Raw genomic sequence first — 20,799 nt, 5'->3', positions numbered from 1 at the left:
GGAATCAATATTATTAGGTCAGTTTAGAAAGGAAAGCAATGTACAGCTATCCATATGTAAAATAGGAATTCAGATGTGAAGGTAAATAGTCTTTGTCTTCATAAAATACATTATTAAGGAAAGTAGAATTATATGGGATTTGGAGCAGAAAGCACTAAGGTGAAGTTTTAATGTTGAATTTTATGACACAAAATCTCCTGGAGATATTAGTATGTGCTACTATGGAATGTAGCTTGGGCCAGAATGAACTAGTAGATGGCCTAATTGAACCAGTTTTGGAAATAGACAGCCCTTCCTTTTGTTCTGATATTAGGTCAGTCCTTTGATTTCTATGGACCTCATTTTTTTTCCCTTTGTGAATGGGAAGATTAAAAGACCAGCAAGTTATTTTTTCAAATTTTCTAATAAATAAGATGATATTTAAAATATGTAGAAAATTGATACTCAAGACCCAGTGGTGCTTATAATTCTTTTTCTTTTTTTCTTTTAAAAGATATCTTTTAAATAATTCTGACTAAATATAATGAAGTGTTTGTAGCTTCCAGATCAAAGTCCTGACTTCTAGCAATGAAATAAGACTAAAAATGATAGCAAGCTGAGACGAGTGTAGTTTTAAAATCTGGTTTTGTCATGCTATGTGTGCCTAGGGAGTGAGGAAACAAGTATTTCTATATGAGCTATTTACAAGGAATAAATTCATGGGCCATAAGTGATTTAGAAGACATAGCTGTTATGTCTACTCTATATTTGGACTCAAAACATATAATTGAATTTCTCAACATCAGCATACATATTTGATGTCATCATTTATAATATAATATACTTCACTGTATAAATATATAATATATACCAATATATACCATAATAGTATACATACTAAAATTTGATTTATTAACATAGGACACATGGTAATACATAACTGTTACATATACATGGAATAAAGCAAATTTCACTAAACAAGCTAATTGACAGCATGAATTCATGGGATACCAGTGGCAATAATGATCATCTATTTCCCAAATGGGAGAAATTTTCTGGAATTTACCAAAGTCCTGTGCCTTAAAATTCTAGAATGAAGGTGTCAGGGCAGGGAGAAAAAGCTGAATTTAAGAGACTAAATAATTGGGTTGGGGATTTAGCTCAGTGGTAGAGCGCTTGCCTAGGAAGCGCAAGGCCCTGGGTTCGATCCCCAGCTCTGAAAAAAAGAACCAAAAAAAAAAAAGAGAGAGAGAGACTAAATAATTGCATATTGCAAAATAGTATACATGCTACACATGCCAGGATAAGAGAAGCTACTAAATATTATTTTCAGATAGCTCCCAGTTCTTCAAATACCCTACTTTAGAGGGACCGGCAAGGAGACTGGAAAGGAGGATGTTGGGGATGGAAGTAGAGGTCATGTGGCATCTTCGGGATATTTTGAAGATCTACTTTTCTGTGAGATGGAGAATCACAGAATGGTTTGAGAAGAGGGTGGCCTGATCTGGTATGTTTCAGCAGGCAGTGATCAAAAGGTGCTATGGTCAGTGTAGTTAGGACATTCATAATAATCTGATGTACAGTTATGTGTCTCTGGATCAGAGTGCCTGCATCTGAGTAGTAACAGAGTCTGTATTTACTATGGAGAAAAAGAGTAATAGAATTCCCATCTCAGTAAGTATGAAAGCAAAAGAGAAATAAGGGCTAAGTACAAGATTACAAGAATTCAGTAAAGGAGACCGACACTGACTGGGAAGAAGAAACCCTAAGGTGTGCTCTGGAGAAAAAGAGGGAATAAGCTTGTGATTAGACATATTCACTTATGAAATGCTCATTCGGTGGTTCAAGTGGAAGAGAAGAGGCAGGGAGATGAGCTTAATGTGAGGCTCAGAACGGGTTGTATAGATTTGTTTGCCAATGAAATAAGACAGGAAACTGGATGATATCCTTTTTAACAAGGACAGTCTTGCGACATGTATTCCCTCCTGTATAGAAGCTGGGAAGAGTAGGAAGGGCTCTGGACGAGGTGGGCAAGAAGTGACCATTTGGGAGGAAGAATATCAAGAGGGATTTTCATCCTAGCTACCAACTGGAAAAAAAAAGTGATTCATAAAGTGAGGCAAACTTCCCTGTCCCAAGAGTTGCTTGTTGGGGAAATGATTTCTTAGTCAGGCCATGTACAAATTACAGGCAGTCTGACAACTTATTTAAGTGGGATGTGGAGCAAACAGTTTCATCTTTTACCTTCGCAGGACCTGTAACTAGAGTTCACACATTGTCTATCTAACGTTAAAAAGTGACAAATCAAGATAGCAAATACCAGACATCTGGCTAATCATAGGTAATGATTAGGAAGAAAGCCCCAGAAAACGGCAGAATCCTTGGCCCTGAAGTAGTCTAGCCACTGAACAAATGCCAGCTGCCCCATCATCCTCATCAAAGTTGGCAAGAGAGAGGAAGGATTAGTTGGGAGATTTTAGCATCGCACTGAGAAATATTCTACAGTCTAGCAATTTTCTGTCAATGCAATGGGGTCTATACTGCTCTGACCTTCACAGACATGTATCTAGAGCAAACATTCCAACTAGAAAACAAAACCAATTGAACTGTGAGGTCAAGTTGGTCTGGGGCTTACAATGGCTATCTAGGTACAGAGCTGTCTTTAAATCCCTCAGATGGAGGAAACTGTGATACTCATAGGGAGTGGGCTGGAGTGTATCCTTACACTCAAATATAAAGGATAGCATCCCTCACTACATGTTTATATAAAGACAGTGGCATGCCAGAATTAGATATCATATACAGCTGTGATTGATGATATATTCAAGCTGTGTTTAGCATGACCTAATATATGAATTTATGTATGTTTTATGAATATATGTATATAAATTTATGCATTGAGCAACTCTAAAATAGTAGATATGTACTTGAAAGGTGTAAGAGATGGTTTACAAAATGAAACATGATAATACCTGAGTTGTGTTTTTTTTTTATTTTTGTGTTTGGTTTGATTTTAAAACCGAATATACATTGTTTTTAGAACTAGAAAAAAACTTTAGGAAAGAAAAGTGACATATAGATGTTTGCTTGTACACAAAGTCATAATGTATGATCTTTCTACATATTTAAATCAGATTAGCAGACATGAGAAGTACGTGTTTATAACTTTATTCCTCTTAATGAAATCTGAGTTATCTGCATTTAATATAAAAGGACAACAAAATGCCCTTCTCCTTAACATCTACAATCTATGACAAGGCCCCTTTCCAAGTTTCTTCTCAAACCCTTGCTATTTTTCCTATCATTGTTTACTGAACACTGCAGGAAGTTCTTGTTTGTTCCACAAACCAGTAGAGACTTGAGCTTTCTGGGACCATTTCTGATAAGAGCTCTTATCCCTTTGGCTCTCTACATCCTGCTGCAGTCTTTAATTTTAATATCAAGCAGACACTGGCTATGATTTCATCATAGCTTTCTTGAGGCATAGGATATTCAGGAAATGTGTCACAGATGCAAATGTACAAACTTACCCCTCAGTCAATCACTGCTCTGGGATAGGTTTCTGCAGAGAATGTCCCCTACTGGGCATGACTTATGACCCTACACATTTCCAGAATGCCAAACTAGAAGTATGTCTCAGACAGCTTCTTGTTTTTCTCCCTGCTTGTTTCGCAGGAGGACTCCAAACTTTTCTGCATTCTGCCCTTTTAGGACTCAAATGAACATTTTAAGACAAAAAGCTTATTAAATTAAAACAATTTATTTAATGTATGTAATAATTCTTATTACAATCATACCTTGAATCTCTCATCACCCTTACCAAACCCTTTCCCATCCATATAGGTCCTTTTTCCACATTCCTGCCTATTTGTTTTATTTTGTGACCCATTATGTTTAACTAAGGCTGTCTGGGCGATCATGGGTTTTGAATGATCTATTAGAGCCTGGTAAGTTTACTTATTAGTGGGTATGAAACTGAAGACAGTGACAGTCTCTCTCCTAGAGTATATCGGTAGTAAATAGTTCATCAAGGACAGGTAGGGCACCATGCCTTCCTGATGTATGATCGACTGTTGACAGGTCTATTTTTGTGGTGTAGGCCCAGTGCAAGCAGCTGAACTTGCTTTGTGGTTATGGTTGCAATGACTATGTTATTCTTACAAGATAGTATTTGGCAGCTCTTTTCCCAATCTTTTGCCTCTTCTATTTTCTCTTTGTCTATGTTCTCTGAGCTACCAAGGGAGGGGTGGCATAAATATCTTGCTTAGAACTAAACACTCAATGGTCTTATTCTTAGCAGCTTGACCAGCCATAATTCACTTTGTTAGCCACCATTCATTGCAAAGTCTACCTTCTGTGATAAAGACTAAGGAGAACATTTGTGTATTTATATAAATATAACTATTTAGAATGTTGGTTAGCACCTTGTCAATTTAGTAAAACAATAAGTTATCCTTTAGGGCCTAAGATCTCCTTAGCCATGTGTTTTTGACTAGATTTAAAGTGCCAGGTATAAATTTCCTCATAATCCAATCATAGACTACTTGGTGACCTCCACCATGGTTAGGTTACTACTGCTCCAGTGAACACATCTTGCCTTTCATGTTAATATTATAGTTCATAGCTTTTCTTCTCTGGTTGATTGTTGCTGCCCCAGGTCTGCTTTTCACCTCAGGGTATTCAGGTTCATTGCTCACTGTATCACAGTCACATCAGGACTGTACTAGAGGGAGTGAAGTTTGGCTGGGCAGGCAGATTAGTCAGGATCTCAGTAGGCATGAGTAAGGGAGATACAGCCTTCTCTGGAGACAGTTTTCAGTTATACAGCTCTCCTTATTGGGTGTGTGTGTGTGGTATATAAACCATGGGGAGTGGGTAGGGGTTTTCAGGGTGAGTGTATATAAGTGTCTGTGTTGAGGTGGTGGGAATGCTTCATTTGCATGAAGAGGAATTCCAGGTGCTTTCTGGATATGTCTGTATTAGGAGAGAGGAAGTTTATCCTGAAACTTAACCACCAGGCTTCATGGCCACCTCAAGGGTGACAGAAGTGGGGTCATAAGGCTTCTGTGGACTGGGACACAGAGCGAGGAAGAAGCAGTCCTACTCCTGCCGGTTTTGACAAAATTTCAAGATGTGAACATGTCTTGACCTAACTCTTGCTCAGTACCAGCTCCCTCAGTCACATGGCTTTCCAGCCCCACAGTCTGTATAACATATTCCAGCACTGTGAAAGGTAGCAAGAAGGAAGCTTCAATTTAATTACAACTTGGTTTCTCTATACTTTGTAATGAAGACACACTCTCTATAACTATTTCTCAGCTTACTCTTTGGATCTAGGATATTAATCTCTGGTGACAGAAAATATTTCCTTATTATGTTAGTGAAGACTTGTTTGGGATTAATTTCTGTGTGATTAACAAATAATTATGTCTAACTGAATGATTTTTTCCAATATAAGGGCATAGGACAGACTGTATATTAATTGCTTAGAAACTTAAACATACAATGTCATGCACAAATAGACACACACTCAGCCTCATACACACAATTGCTATGCAACCACAAATGTACAAACAGAATAGCACAAACACACACACACACACACACACACACACACACACACACACACACACACACCTCACCCCATATAGCTAAAGATCCAGAGGCAATGTTAGGTGTAATATAAATGAAGCAAAGAGTTTGCCATTTGCAACATATGATAAGTTTGCCTGATTTGGATTAATGCAAGGGAAAGATTATAAATTTGAGAATCTGGAGATCCAAGGTATAGAACTGGTGACTCTTGTCTTCATGAGAGCCTATAGTACTCAGTGACAAATGCTTCCTTGGGGTCCCCTTTTCCATATTTGTATTTCTATCCCACTTTGATCAGACATAATCACTACATTTGCTTGTCTTCCTCAGACCTTATAGCAAGGACCATGACAGTTAGAGTCCTTGCTCAGAACTCTAGGAATACTTTGCATATAGTGAATTATTAGAATTCTAGAAGCCCTTTTCCACATGAGGTGCCATGCCTAAATCTACTGGATGGTAGGTTCCTGTCGAGCCTTTTAGTCCCCAGCAGATGTTTTCCACCAGATAGTTGGGGAAGGCCATTCAAATAAAAAGTACTATTCCTGAATATTTTCTCTTTGTCAAGAAAATTCCTGGAATTTGGGATTTGTCTGGATTCTAATTAGACTTGCCTTTGCTCAGTCTCCAGTCCCCAAAAGCAGAAGGGGTAGTTGAATATTGAATCCCCAATAATAACTTAAAAAACAAATACTCATTGCCAAAACCAAGGGCTGTGTTTTTTCCCCAGAGACAACATATTAAGAAAGTGTAGTCCTCTTGTATACATGCCTTGGATAGAACTCCAGGCCTAAAAATAGCTCTGACAGGATTTGGCTGTGGATCATCTGATTCCTTTCTGGGCCTGGCTTATTTCAGAAGTCACCTCATTAGCTTTGCTCTGCGCTATCTTGGCCATCCCAACGATGGTACCAGCTGTACTTGAGTTACTTTTACACTTTCCTAATTAAAATGATTTAATAACAAAATATTGCAGGACTATCCTAGCCATTCTTTCAGCTTGCACTTTTCAAATGACAAGTTATACACAGGGCTAAGAAATCCCCGTCTTTAATCTTTCATCTTCCTCTAGCTCAGCAATGACCACTATTTTACATATGTGTATTTGAGTGTATATGTTTATTATTACTACTTCATGTCCTATGCGTTCATGAACACCAGACATTTTGTCTTAATATTTATATAAGTAATAAGAACAAGTGTTAAATATAATCATCTCTTCATAAACCATGATGGATATATATCTATAATATTCAATTAAAATACGATAATATATTAATCATGATATTCCATTAAAATATAACACTTTCTTAATTGAAAGATGTAGGGGGGGACAATTCAATCTTGTTTTATACCATTGCATAGCAAGCAGTAATCCAGTTAATGAGACTGCACCATATTGGTACTGCCTGCTTTTGAAAATAAATGAAAACAGACATGAGATTACATTTGTTTTCAAATTTTAAAAACTTGAATGTTAAAAAAATCAACGATCTTCAAGAAATACCGAGATAGTTGGAGAGATTGATAAGTGTCAGTGTACATACTGTTCTTGCAGAAGACTTGGGTTTGGTTCTTAGCATGCTCATCTGGCTGACTACAACTGCTTGTAACTAAGCTTCAGGGCTATTTGATGCCTCTGGTCACTGCCTGTACCAGCACTCACGTGAACATGCTCCTGTCCCACAGTCACATAGTGAAAAATACAGACAACTTCACAACAAGGAATAGTACAAAAACCACAGTTTTTCCTTGCTATGAAAGCACATGGTTAAAAACATGAAGATAGCCATGAGCATGGTGGAAGCAGGTTCCTAAATTAGCAAACATGGATCCTGGTTTGGGAACTCCAAAGGGCACATTTAGAATACCCAGTTTTATGTAGCAGTTTTGAGCTTGCTTCCTGGTCTAGATATGTTGTTAACACAAAAGTAGTAACTTGGCTACTAGGGGCATTTTATTACTGTCAAACATATAAACATTTTGATTACTTAAAATACAGATGAAATGATGCTGCCATGATTTGGAAATATCTGCAGGGAGAAGAAGAAAGACACAACCATTGGGTTGAATTGATTCTGCTAATTTATTTTTTTTCCTAATTTCAAAGTTTGTGTGTATTTCCTATGTAAAATAAGGAAGACAGAAAAAACATGAAGAGAAAAATTGCCCATTACAGCTATTGTCATTTTCGGATGATACATTGAAGACATTCTTCTGCACAGTTCATCTATAACCTCATTTTATTTCATAATTTTAAGTCATAAAATACATCATTATAATTAAAATGTTAGGCAACAAGCATATTTGCAAATTAAAAAGTCTCCTATTCTAGAGGGTTGGAGGTACCTCAATGGTAGAGAAATTACCTAGCATTTATGAGGGTTCATTTTCTAGCACTGTCTCCCCCAAATTATCTTTCAATCTTGACACCATTTGCCAAATTTCTCTTTTCGTTGTTTCAACAAAGCACGCAATGTATTCCCTAGATACTTTCTATATGAGCTTTTAAAAGCAAACTCTATCCTTTTCCTTTTAAACTTCTCCTCCAGTGAAGTACACCAATTAGAACTAACTCTGAAGTCCTTGTTTTATGCTGCCTGAGCATGACCATGCATCTTAAGTTGGCCAGTAGACACCAGCTAGCTTGATACAAGCATAGGTTTGATATGAACAAGCAACTGTGACAGAGTTAAGCTGGTCTAGACTTCTAGATGAGGGGAATCTGCACGGAAGAGAATTGAAGTTGCACTGTATCTCTGCCACTTGAGAAATTGAGTCAGATCTTGAGTGGTCCTATTCCAGGCCAGCTGCCAGTTAAATTATACACTCAACCAACACCCCAAGCATCAGTCCAGAGAGTCTGGAGGCGAGATAAAGAATGGTCTTAACCCAAAGTGGTTTGTTATTTATATGACAATTAACATCTAAAGCAGTAATATCAGCTTACTTTTGTCTGTCTTTAGTTTCTGCTTAGTGTTTATATTTGTAAATATGTAACCATTTACTAAATTATTTCTCTCCTCTTGGACATTTTTGGCTATTTGTACAAATAACATTGAAATGGGTAGTATACTTAGCATCATCACTATCAAATATCTTAGTAAGTGTCTTGTATTCCCCTGAGTGTTTCTTTTTGGAAAAAAAAGGTCTATTTATTTTCATTTTATGTGAATGCAGATGCATATCTATGCATCATGTATGTACCATGTGGTTACTGGGAATTGAACCCAGGTCCTTTGGAAAAACAGCCAGTACTCTTACCAGTTGCCTCTTAGTAATTCTCAAAGTAAGACCTTAAAAATTTACCTTTGGTCAAAGCTAGGCATTTTGTGGGTGACTGATAGATACTGCTATCTAGAGGGAGGTCCTGAGGTTAAAACCTGGTTTCCTCAATTGGTCCTTGATTTGTCCATAAAGAAGGCTGGGGGCGGACAATTACTGGGCGGAGGGTAGAGGAGAAAAAGAGGAGACACAAATTTTCTGCCATGCTTTGGAGGAAGAAAGATACAGCTATCATGTAAGGTCTCAGGGGCAGCTAGGTCCTGTGGACTCTGCTTCAGGTGGATGGCCTAAGATGTTTGGCAGAGGCTGGAGGAACAAGCCAATAAATTAAGGGCAGGAAAAAGGGAGATAATAAATTGGTAGGGGCATACCTTTCCAGGTGTGAGTTATCTGTGCCTAGCAGTTGTATAAGGGAAGTCAAGCTGTAAAGTGACAAGCTGTGTGTGTGTGTATCTTTTATCCTCAGATTCAAGAGTCTTGGGTTAGAGGATCTCAGAGCTAAGCTGGGTGGAACAGAAGGAACCTGGAAATGGCTGGTAGCATGGCTGTGGCCCTGGACAAAGGCAGTAGAGTGATTTAAACACTGCTAAATTTACCCCCAATAAGAGGTAAAATATCTTCATTCTTCATAGTGGGTACTCTAGTTCATTTCCCTGTTGCCATGACAATACTGTGACCAAAGGTAATTTAGAGAAGGAAAGGATTTATTTGGCTTACAGGTTATAGTCCATTATTGAGAGAAGCCAATGTAGGAACTTAAAGCAGGAGCTTGAAGCAGAATTCAAGAAGGAACACCATTCACATTCTAAGCCCACCTGTCCAGGGGTAGCACTGCTCACAGTGGGCTTGGCCCTCCTATATCACTTAGCAATTAAAAAAATTCCTCACACACATGAGCACAGGCTAGCCTGTTCTGGATAATTGTTCAGTTAAAATTCTCTCTTCCTAGGTCACTCTAGATTTGTGTTAGGTTGAATCTGAAACTTATTATGACACACACACACACACACACACACACACACACACACACACACATACACACACACATGCTTTTCAGCCTCTGTTAGAGAAATGTATAATGACTGTGTTTCCTCAGTGGCATTGTGTTTCCTGGTGCTGAGTTGGGGAAAATAAAGGTGGTGGCCAGGGAATCCTCTGTCATATATACAATGAATTCCTTGGTTTCGGGGCTTCGATGACTGGTTGTGGAATCCCCAGTATTCTGGAAATATTCAGAACATCAAGAAAGTTTTACAGTGGATTGGGCCCTTTCTTACTTCCTTTAAAGTACTTCCTAATATTACTGAATCACCAAGATGGATTTCTGACCCGCTTAGAAAGAAAACTCATGGCTTATATATCTACAAGCTGAAGAGTTAGCTCTCCACCATCCTTCTGAGGAAGGAAATGGTAGACAGCAAAACGATTCAGCGAAGAGAAGAATTATGAGTCCATATCATCTTAGAATGTTTTATCATCTTAGACAAAAGATACATGACTTTCTCATTTGTTATGGAAATCAAGTAAGACATCATTTATATAGTGCCTGGCACATAGGGACTTAGTCACAGACTGTTTGATTCTTTCTATAATTTCTATATTGCCTTAATGAAATATATAATTATAAAATTGAACGGTTACATATACAAACAGATTTTAAGTCAGACATAAAAACAAAACCAAGTACTGGCAGAATCCTGGTTTTTCTTGACTAATCACTAAACTATACTTTGGGAAAAACTAGTTATCCCCTTCATTGGGTCTTACCTGAGTAAGCTGTTACTTCTCAAGGCTAAAGACTTTTCTGTCTTCTGTAGCTGCTCAGTTAGTGATTCTCCCTTTCTATTTAAGCAGAAGTTAGTGCACGTCTTACAGTATGTGGCATCTGTTTGCAAATTACTGTTTGTGATAATTTCCTTTTAACAAGAAAACTGGAAAGATTTAAATTTGTGTTTAGAGTTTAGATGATTTCTAAATCCATTACTGCTACTGGACTTGGAGAAATAATCTCTGGAGCTTGCTTCATAAAAAGACTGAATGGAACCAACCCCTTCTCTGCTATCTTTTGCTCATAGAGACTTCCTTCTCTACCCAGCCCTCTTCAAATTGCAGTGATCTTAAAACCATTGGGAAAATACTTAAGACATTTAGGCTTCCCACCATAGAAGCCCCAGTGTTGGTGTCACAGTATGATCCTTGTTCTCCTTTGGCACTGCTCTTGTGCTTTTTTTTTTTTTTTTAAATTGTATGTTTTTTATTTACATTTCAAATGTTGTACCCTTTCCCGATTTCTTGTCCATAAACCCCCTATCCTATCCCATCCCCCTTCTCCTATGAGGGTTTCCCCCCACCAAACCACCACCCCTCCCCACCTCTCTGCCCTGACATTTCCCTACACTGGTGTGTCCAGCCTTGGCAGGACCAAGGGCTTCTCCTTCCATTGGTGCCTAACAAGGCCATCCTCTGCTACATATGCAGCTGGAGCCATGGGTCTGTCCATGTGTAGTCTTTGGGTACTGCTTTAGTCCCTGGTAGCTCTGGTTGGTTGGTATTGTTCTTATGGGGTTGCAAACCCCTTTAGCTCCTTTAATCCTTTCTCAACTCCTCCAATGGGGACCCCATTCTCAGTTCAATGGTTGGCTGCGAGCATTCACCTCTGTATTTGACATGCTCTGGCAGAGCCTCTCAGGAGACAGCTATATCAGGCTCTTGTCAGCATGAACATCTTGGCATCAGCGATATTGTTTGACTTTGGTGGCTGTATGTATATGGGCTGGATCCCCATGAGGGGCAGGCTCTGAATGGCCATTTCTTCAGTCTCTGCTCCAAATGTTATCTCCATATCTCTTCTTATGAATTTTTGTTCCCCCTTTTAAAAAGGCGTGAAGTATCTGCACTTTGATCATCCTTCTTCTTGAGCTTCATGTGGTCTGTGGATTATATCTTGGGTAATCCAAGCTTTGGGGCTAATATCTACTTATCTGTGAGTGCATACCATGTATGGGGATTTTTGTGATTGGGTTACCTCACTCAGGATGATATTTTCTAGTTCATTCCATTTGCCTATGAATTTCATGAAGTCATTGTAGTAGTACTCCATTGTGTAGATGTACCATTCCTCTGTTCAAGGAAATCTGAGTTCTTTTCAGCTTCTGACTATTATAAATAAGGCTACTATGAACATAGTGGAGCATGTGTCCTTGTTATATGTTGGAGCATTTCTGGGTGTATGCCCAGGAGTGGTATAGCTAGGTTCTCAGGTAGTACTATGTCCAAATTTCTAAGGAACCTCCAGACTGATTTCCAAATGGTTGTACAGCTTGCAATCCCACCAACAATGGAGGAGTGTTCATTTTTCTCCACATCCTTGCCAGCATCTGTTTTCACCTGAGTTTTTGATCTTAGCCATTCTGACTGGTATGAGATAGGATCTCAAGGTTGTTTTGATTTACATTTCCCTGATGACTAAGGATGTTGAGCATTTCTCTAAGCACTTCTCAGCCATTTGCTATTCCTCAGCTGAGAATTCTTTGTTTAGTTGTTTTCCCCCACTTTTTAATAGGGTTATTTGGTTCCCTGGATTCTAACTTCTTGAGCTCTTTGTATATATTGGATATACCCTAAAGCCTTCTATCAGATGTAGGATTGGTAAAGATCTTTTCCCAATTTGTTGGCTGCCATTTTGCCCTAATGACAGTGTCCTTTGCTTTACAGAAACTTTGCAATTTTATGAGGTCCTATTTGTTGATTTTTGATCTTAGAACATAAGCCATTGGTGTGCTGTTCAGGACATTTTCCCTAATGCCTATGTGTTCAAGGCTCTTTGTCACTTTTTCTTCTATTAGTTTGAGTGTATCTGGTTTTATGTGGAGGTCCTTGATCCACTTGGACTTGAGCTTTGTACAGGGAGGAAAAAAATGGATCAATTTGCATTCTTCTTCCTGCTGACCTCCAGTTGAACCAGCACTATTTTTGAAAGTGCTTTTATCTCCCTTGCAAATGTTTGACTTTAGTTAGTTGCCTACTGATGGAAGTAATAATTAAATGGAAGTTAAGGAATTTAAACTCCAGGTAGGTGGGTGAACTGCAGACCTTAACCTTACTCTCCATTCTTGAGTCCAATCACCAGGTCTCATTCCCACCTTAGCAGACTACCTGTTGTGGCCTCTTGTCATTCTCTGACCCATTAACCAGGAGACTAAACAGTTCCTGGTGGAACATCCTGCTGTGTTCCCTCCTGTGTGCACCCTGAGCCCAGACTTCTAACCCATTCACATTCCTGAGAGTCAGCTCCCAATACCTAGAAAGACATTTCATTTGGAATCTATACTGGCCATACCTACCCAGATCCCAGAAGACTTTCCTACCAGGCCACACACAGTCACCACACTTTCCTAAGAACCAAAGACAGCAACAGAAATCAAGGACCAAAACTTCTAACCACCAAACAAGACCAGATATCAGCACCTAGAATTATAATTATTCCAGATGCATTTACATTACATACCAAAGTAAAATATAATCAGGAACAACCAGAAAAATCTGTCTACCCTAAAGCCTTTGTATTCTACAAAGTCCAGATTATTCCAACACATATGAAACACATTTAAAAAGACCTTAAAATAGCCTGTGTGAATATGATAGAGATTCTTAAAGAGGAAAGTATTAGGTCCATAAAGAAATCAATGAAGATACAACACAAACAATTGGTAGGAAATGAATAAAGCAGTTAAGACCTGAAAATGGAACCAGACTCAATAGTTAATAAAGAAAGCTCAAACTGAAGGAAATCTGGAAATGAAAATTTTAGGCACTCAAACAGGAACCTCAGAGGCAAGCTTCACCAGTAGAATATGAGAGACAGAAATGAAAATCTCATGTGTTGAAGAAATGGATAGCTCAGTCAAAGAAAATGTTAAATCTAGAAATATTTTGGCACAAAACAACCAGGAAATCTGAGACATGATGAAAATACCAAATCCAAGAATATATAAGAGTAGGAGAAGGAGAAGAAACCCATGTTAAAGACCCAAAAACATTTTTAAGAAATCATAGGAGAAATTTTCCCTACCCTACAGAGATGCCTTCCCATCAAGGTATAGGAAGCATACAGAACACCAAGTAGATGGACCAGAAATCAAAACCAAACCACTACATGTAAAGAACAACAAACAAGAATATTAAAATCTGCAAGGGAAAAGAACAAGTAGCATATTACAGCAGACCTGCTAGCATAACACCAGACTTCTCAGTGGAACTTCTAAAAGCCAGAAGGACTTGATCAGATTTCCTGCAGACTCTAAGAGAGCACAAATACCAGCCCAAATTACTATATCCTGAAAACTTTTCAATTATAACAGGTAGAAAAATAAAGACATTTTATGATAAAACAAATTTAAGGAGTATCTATCTACAAATCCAACCTTACAGAGTGTGCTAGAAGCAAAACTCAAACTTAACAAGTTTAACCACACCCAAGAAAACACAAGAAATATATAAACTAAGACAAATCAAAAGAGGGATACCCCTCTCACCCCTACCCCCCTGCAACAAAATAATAGGAATTGATATACACTGGCCATCCATATCTCATAGCATCAGTGATCCCAATTCGCCAATAAAGGAAACAAACTAACAGAACATATGCAAAACCAGCAAGAAACACACCTTAACATCACAGATAAATATCACTTCAGAGTAAAAGGCTAGAAAAAGGTATCCCAAGGAAACAGACCTATGGTAAAAGCTGTTGCAGCTATTTTAATATCGGACAAAATAGACTTCAAACCAAAGCCAATCAGAAGAGATAGGGAAATACATACCCATCAAAGGAAAAAAAAATTCATGAAGAGGACTTTGCAGTTCTTAACATCTATGTGCCAAACAGAGGAACAAACACAGGAACACCCAAGTTTGTAAAAGAAACACGACTATAGGTTAAATCACATATTAACCCATACACACTAATAGTGGGAGACTTCAATATTCCATTAACACCAATAGCCAGGTCATCCAGACAAAAACTAAACAGAGACATACTAGAGCTAATGGAAGGTATAAACCAAATGAACCTAATAGATATTTACAGAACATTTCACCCAAACACAAAGAAAATGCCTTTTTCTCAGTATCTCCTTGTAAATATAGATGCAAAAATTCTCAATAAAATACTTGAATACCAAATCTGAAAACATGGCAAAAAGAATATCCACCATGATTAAGTAGGTTTCACTTCAGAAATGAAAAGATGGCTCATCTCATTAGATGCAAAAGAGACCTTTGACAAAATCCAATATTACTTCATGATAAAAGTCCTGGAGAGATTAGAAATACAAGGGACACACTTGAGCCAAATAAAAATAGTTTACAGAAAACTTATAGCCAACATTCAATTACATGAAGAGATGCATGGTGGTGCAGCAATAGGAGGACCAGGTGGAGAGCGAGAAGAGAAGGAGGGCTTTGAAGGAAATATGTGAGGAGACAGCTAAAATTAAGGCCTATTTGAGAAATAGTATGGAAACCTAATACAGTAGAAGCTTCCTAAATATATACATATACAACAGTGATCTAAATGACACCATCAAGTAAGAGGGGAGATGGAACCTCAACAAGTCATCTCTTGTCACCAAATGAAGCTTCTGGTTCTTGGTACTGAGTTACATCTAATTGAGTTTTTGGCCAATGGGAAACCATGGGGATCCTCAGGCTGTTGCTAAGACATAGGTTGTTCTCCACAAACTTAAGGCAAAGTTCATCATTGAAGACAGCACCCATACAACTCACTGACCATGGAAAAGTCAAACTGGTGACTATATAGATCCTTTGTCTCAATGTTCTACTGTCTTTGATAGAGAAGGTTACTCTGCATGATACCTAGAGAAATAAACACCAACCCAGTTGGAAACCCTTTGGTATACAATAGTATAGGGCCTGTAAGATATACTAAGGCAATGGTGGCACAAAGCTTGTGGGAGTAACTAAACAATATACAATTTGATTTAAGGCCTACTCCATGAGATGGAACGCCCCTATACCTCACAATGCTTGTATGACCAAGATTTTGAGACTAGACAGCCAGCTCAGTGACCTGTGGTAAAAAACAAACACTATTATTCTAAAAACAAACAAAAATCTTCTGCAATGAAATGATTCCTAATGACATTCTGTCCTACTCAGAGATCAGTACCTTGTTGAGCCATCATCACAAAAGCTTCCTTCTGCAGCAGATGGGAACAAAATACAGAGAAACACACACATTATGCAGGGAGAGAGAGAGAGAGAGAGAGAGAGAGAGAGAGAGAGAGAGAGAGAGAGAGAGAGAGAGAGAGAGAGAGAGAGATTGATTTTGGAATGCTCTGTCCTAAACAGTATGTCTCCATCAAGTCCTTCCCATCAGGGGTCAGGGAACCTGATGGAAGAGGAGGCAGAAAGTGTAAGAGACAGATGATGGATGCTGACAGAAAACAAGGCCCTCTTAATCAACATTATGAATGTACATGTGAACTCACAGAGGCAGATGCAACATGTACAGGGCCTCCTTAGGCCTGTACCAGGTCCTTTGTATATTATGGCTTCCAGTTTAGTGTTTTTATGGGATTCTTGGGTGTGCAATAGTTGGGTGTCTGTTTCTTGTGCTTTTTTGGGGGTATTTTTCTTTTTCTTTTTCTTTTCTTTTGTTGTTGTTCTGTTTTTGTTTGTTCTGTCCAAATCTGGCTTCTTATTATGCTTTATTTTGTTATATTTTATTATTATCTCTTAGAAGTCTGTTTTCTAATGTGAGACAGAAAGGCAGTGAATTTGGATGGGAGAGGGGGTGGGGAGGAACTGGGAGGTGCAGAGGTAGGAGAAATAGAATCATGAAATATCCTATGAGCAAAACATGTATTTTCAATAAAAGGAAAAATAAATACAGTTAATCTTATTTTGTTTGGACAGATCTGAAAATAACTGAATTGGATTAATTGATCTTTTCCTCTTCAGGCCACTTAACAACACCGGGATTGCAGGATACACCGACACAGGCCAGGGAGGAAGTGAAAAACAGCAGTGAACAGTAAATACAACCTCAGTCATTTGATTTTTCCCCCAAATTCTGGAAAGCTAAACAAGCCCTACTTGGGTTTTCATAAACAAAGGAAAATGTATGTGAGCATCACAAACAGCACATACACGATTTCCTATGTTCCTGCCCTCCGGCTGGAATAACACTTTGATCTAGGCATTACAGTGCAGCTTGTTATCTTTGCATTCTGTTTGAGTAGCCAATTCCATACCTCCCACTTTGATGAAAATCCTGTGGAGGAAACTCATCATGCGATATAAGGAAAACAAAATGGGAAGAAGGTAGCTGTGGGTGAGGCACTGTGAATGAGGCACTCACCACTAAGTCTAACAACAAGATTCAATTCCCAGAGTCCACAGATTAGGAGAGGACCAACATGTTGCTATGACTTGCTTTTCCACTCCAAACAAAGAAATAAATAATGTAAACATGACTTGCAGGCAGTTTACTCAGCAGAGCAATGACAGAACTTTCCATTTATTACCAAAAGAGCAATTGCTTTGGAAAAATCACACTGAAACAATGTGAGCTCCAAAGACAGTAGAGAAATGGTTGAGTCACACACACAAGGTCAACATCAGTGCCATGTTCTTCTGACAACATGACAGTTTATTGATAAATATGTTTCTCAGATGTTTCTATAAAGAAGCTCAGGACGCTACAGAGCTGCGATGATTAAGGTTTTAGAACGAGTGTTCTCATAGACCTCTTGTATTTTTTTCAATGAAAACCTGACTTTATCCACTCTGCCCAGCTTTAACAGCATCAATGTGTTCCATGATTTACAAACTAATATGTCGCATAACTACCTGGCAATGTGTCTATCAAATATGCCCAGTGTAGTGAGTGAATACTAGAAATGCTAGTCCTTTAGAAAGACGTTTATAATTAGGATGGCTAAAAAATAAAGTTGATTTTGAGAGTTATTCTGTAGGTAAAATGTATGTTTTTTAAAAATATTTGTTTTGCTTCATTTAAAAACATTATTGCTTACTATAAACTGTTAGTAATTGGATAAAAGATGGGAATATATTTCTTAACAAAAGGGAATTTTAACAAAATTTTTAGAGTAGATTTTTCTAAATTATATAATCCTTCATATAAATATGGGGTTGGTACTCTGTCCTGGAAAAATGATTGCCACATTGAACCATTAATAAAAGGAAAAATATATAGTCCAAAACGAGTATCCTTGGGATAAACTGTAAGCTTGATATGGATCAAGGAGAAAGGCATTATCTCCTCCACTTATCCTCAGAGAAGGAAAAGCCTACCATGGGTTGGCATATCAAGTCACAGCAGGACTAAGCACATCCTCTCCCACTGAAGTCAGACAAGGCAGTCCAGCTATGGGAAAGGTATCCAAAGGCAAGCTACAGAGTTGGAGACATCTCTCATTCCAATTGTTAGGGGACCCACATGAAGACCAAACCGCACATCTACTAGAAATATGTAATGGGGGGCTACATCCAGCCCCTGCCTGCTCTTTGGTTGGTGGTTTAGTCTCTGTGCATCCTCATGTCCAGGTTAGTTAACTCTGTAGGTTTTCTTGTAGTGTCCTTGATTCCTCTGACTCACTCAGTGCTATCGCTGACACTTCCACAAGAAAAAAAAACCTAAAACACCCTACATGAAGATGGTAGAAGTTCTTAAAGAGGAAGTGAATAAACTCCTTGAAGCAATCCAGGAAAATACAAAGAGTAGAGGGAAATGAATAAATCCCAAAGAAAGCCAGGAAAGCACAAACAAATAGTAGAAGGAAATGAGCAAAACTGTTCAATACCTACTCGGAAAGAGAATCAGTAAAGAAAACCCAAACTGAGAGAAGTTTTGGAAATGAAAAATTTATAAATTTTAATTTGAACTACAGAGGCAAGCTTCATCAACAGAATGTAAGACATGGAAGAAAATCTCAGGCATTGAAGATACATACTAGAAGAAATGGATACATAAGTCAAAGAAAATGTTAAACCAAAAACTCCTGACACAAAATAACCAAGAAATCTGAGACACTATAAAAAGACAAAAATCTCTGAATAATACTAGCTAGGCAATAATAAGGAAGGTGAAGCAACCAAGCTTGAAGTTTCAGAAAATATTTATAAAAAAATCATTGAAGCAAAATTTTCTCAACCTAAGTAAGGAAGAGTTTCTTTGTGGTAGGATTGAGTATCCTTTGGGTGTATGCCCAAGAGTGGTATAGCTGAATCTTGGAGTAGATTTAAGTTTTTAATTCTTGAGAATTTCATATACAAGTGTGGTGTTGAAATCATTTCTTCTTCCTTTCCCCAGTTTTACCTGTGTGGTATACATAAGCGTCATCTTTTCATTCAAGTTAGTTTCTATACTTGATATTTTAAATAAAATTCAGAGTTAGCCTATTTAATTTTTACAACCAACTCCTTGAGAATGTCTTCTCAGAGAGGTATAAAGTCAATGCAAGGCAGTCAACTGCATGGAAGTGAAAGCTTTCTGAACTTTCATCCTGAGTTTGTCTCTGTGTTTGGCAGCTGAATCTCTCAGGACTTGAGAGTTGCTTTTCTAAACTTCCTTCTTTTAATTTAATTAATTAATGTATAATAGTATAGGGATTGATCCAAAGGCCTAGCACAGGCTAGACAAGTATGCGGATCTACGCTCTGATATGGATCTACATCTTCAACCCATTTAGTGCCTTTCCAGAGTAAATATTTTTCCTAAGTAAAGACTTTAAAATTAGTGCTACAAAAGAAATGCTAGTTGAAGGAGATGTAGTTATAACTTTTTCTCAGAATGCTCATTATATTTCCTAATTTGCAACTGATTATTTAAATCAGAGACAATGAAATGGTGGTAATTTGCCAGCCTCTACTTTGATGGCTAGGGACAAAGTCAGTCACTAAACCCAAGCATTCAATAACTAGGAAGGTGAGTGGCATGACAGACAGCCTCTGTAGGTTGATGTCATTATGCAGGTGAAGGCAGGTACAGGATAGAAAGAGGCCTGTCATTGGACAAGAAGGAAGGATGGGTGGGAGAAAAGTTTTAGAGAGGCTGAGGAGGATGGAGTGAGGAGGAGGGAGCTGAGAGAATATGGTTACAGATGTTAAGATTCTTCTCTACACATATTGCAGGTTGTTATGGCTACTCTTAAGGAATAAATGTGTACAGGATTTTGTGTTGTCTAGATGGGCAAATTATATCCTATCAATTGGATAAAAAGATATTGTGTGATGTGTTGTTTCGTGTGGCGACTTAATTAAGTTCAACAGAGTATATGGAGGCAGGATACAACAGGCCTCCAGGAATTGGTATGTGTATGCCTGGTGTGGTGGAAACCAGTCAAGAGAGCTGTGAGGGAGAGAGGGGCATCCTGACAGGGTTCCATATTGGAATGGCTCACAGACAGCGGGTCAGAAAGTAGATGAGGGCAGTGTGGAGCTGCTGAAATGAATTAGCGGTAGTTCCAATGGCAGACCAGAGCCAGGACTAGCAAGAGAGCATGGCCACCAGAGTAATTGTGGGAACCAGTTCAGCTGTTTTTTATTTTTATCACAATAAGCCTCCTTATCAGAATTGTTTTATAGATTATGGGGAGTTTTAATCTGGTCTTAGGCTGAAAGGAGATTTGAAAATGTCTAACAAAACAGGCTCTACATAAAAACAGATTGGTCCTATAAGGAATAAAATAGTTCTCTAAGATGAAAATTCTCCAACGCTTCATGTAACATGGAGCTCCTTAGGTAAACATCAACAGGGATTTCTTCTATAAAACCTCCCTGTTACTCTTGTTCGATATCCAGAATTGCAGAGCTGTTGGAAAAATGAAGAACTCAGCTGTGGCAAATTGAGGATAATATTTGTTACATTAGTAAATTCTAGCTTCCATATAGAGG

The sequence above is a fragment of the Rattus rattus genome, chromosome 7, assembly GCF_011064425.1.
Source record: "Rattus rattus isolate New Zealand chromosome 7, Rrattus_CSIRO_v1, whole genome shotgun sequence".
Classification (NCBI taxonomy): domain Eukaryota; kingdom Metazoa; phylum Chordata; class Mammalia; order Rodentia; family Muridae; genus Rattus; species Rattus rattus.
The sequence above is the reverse complement of the archived record's forward strand: the minus strand, read 5'-3'. Positions refer to the sequence as shown.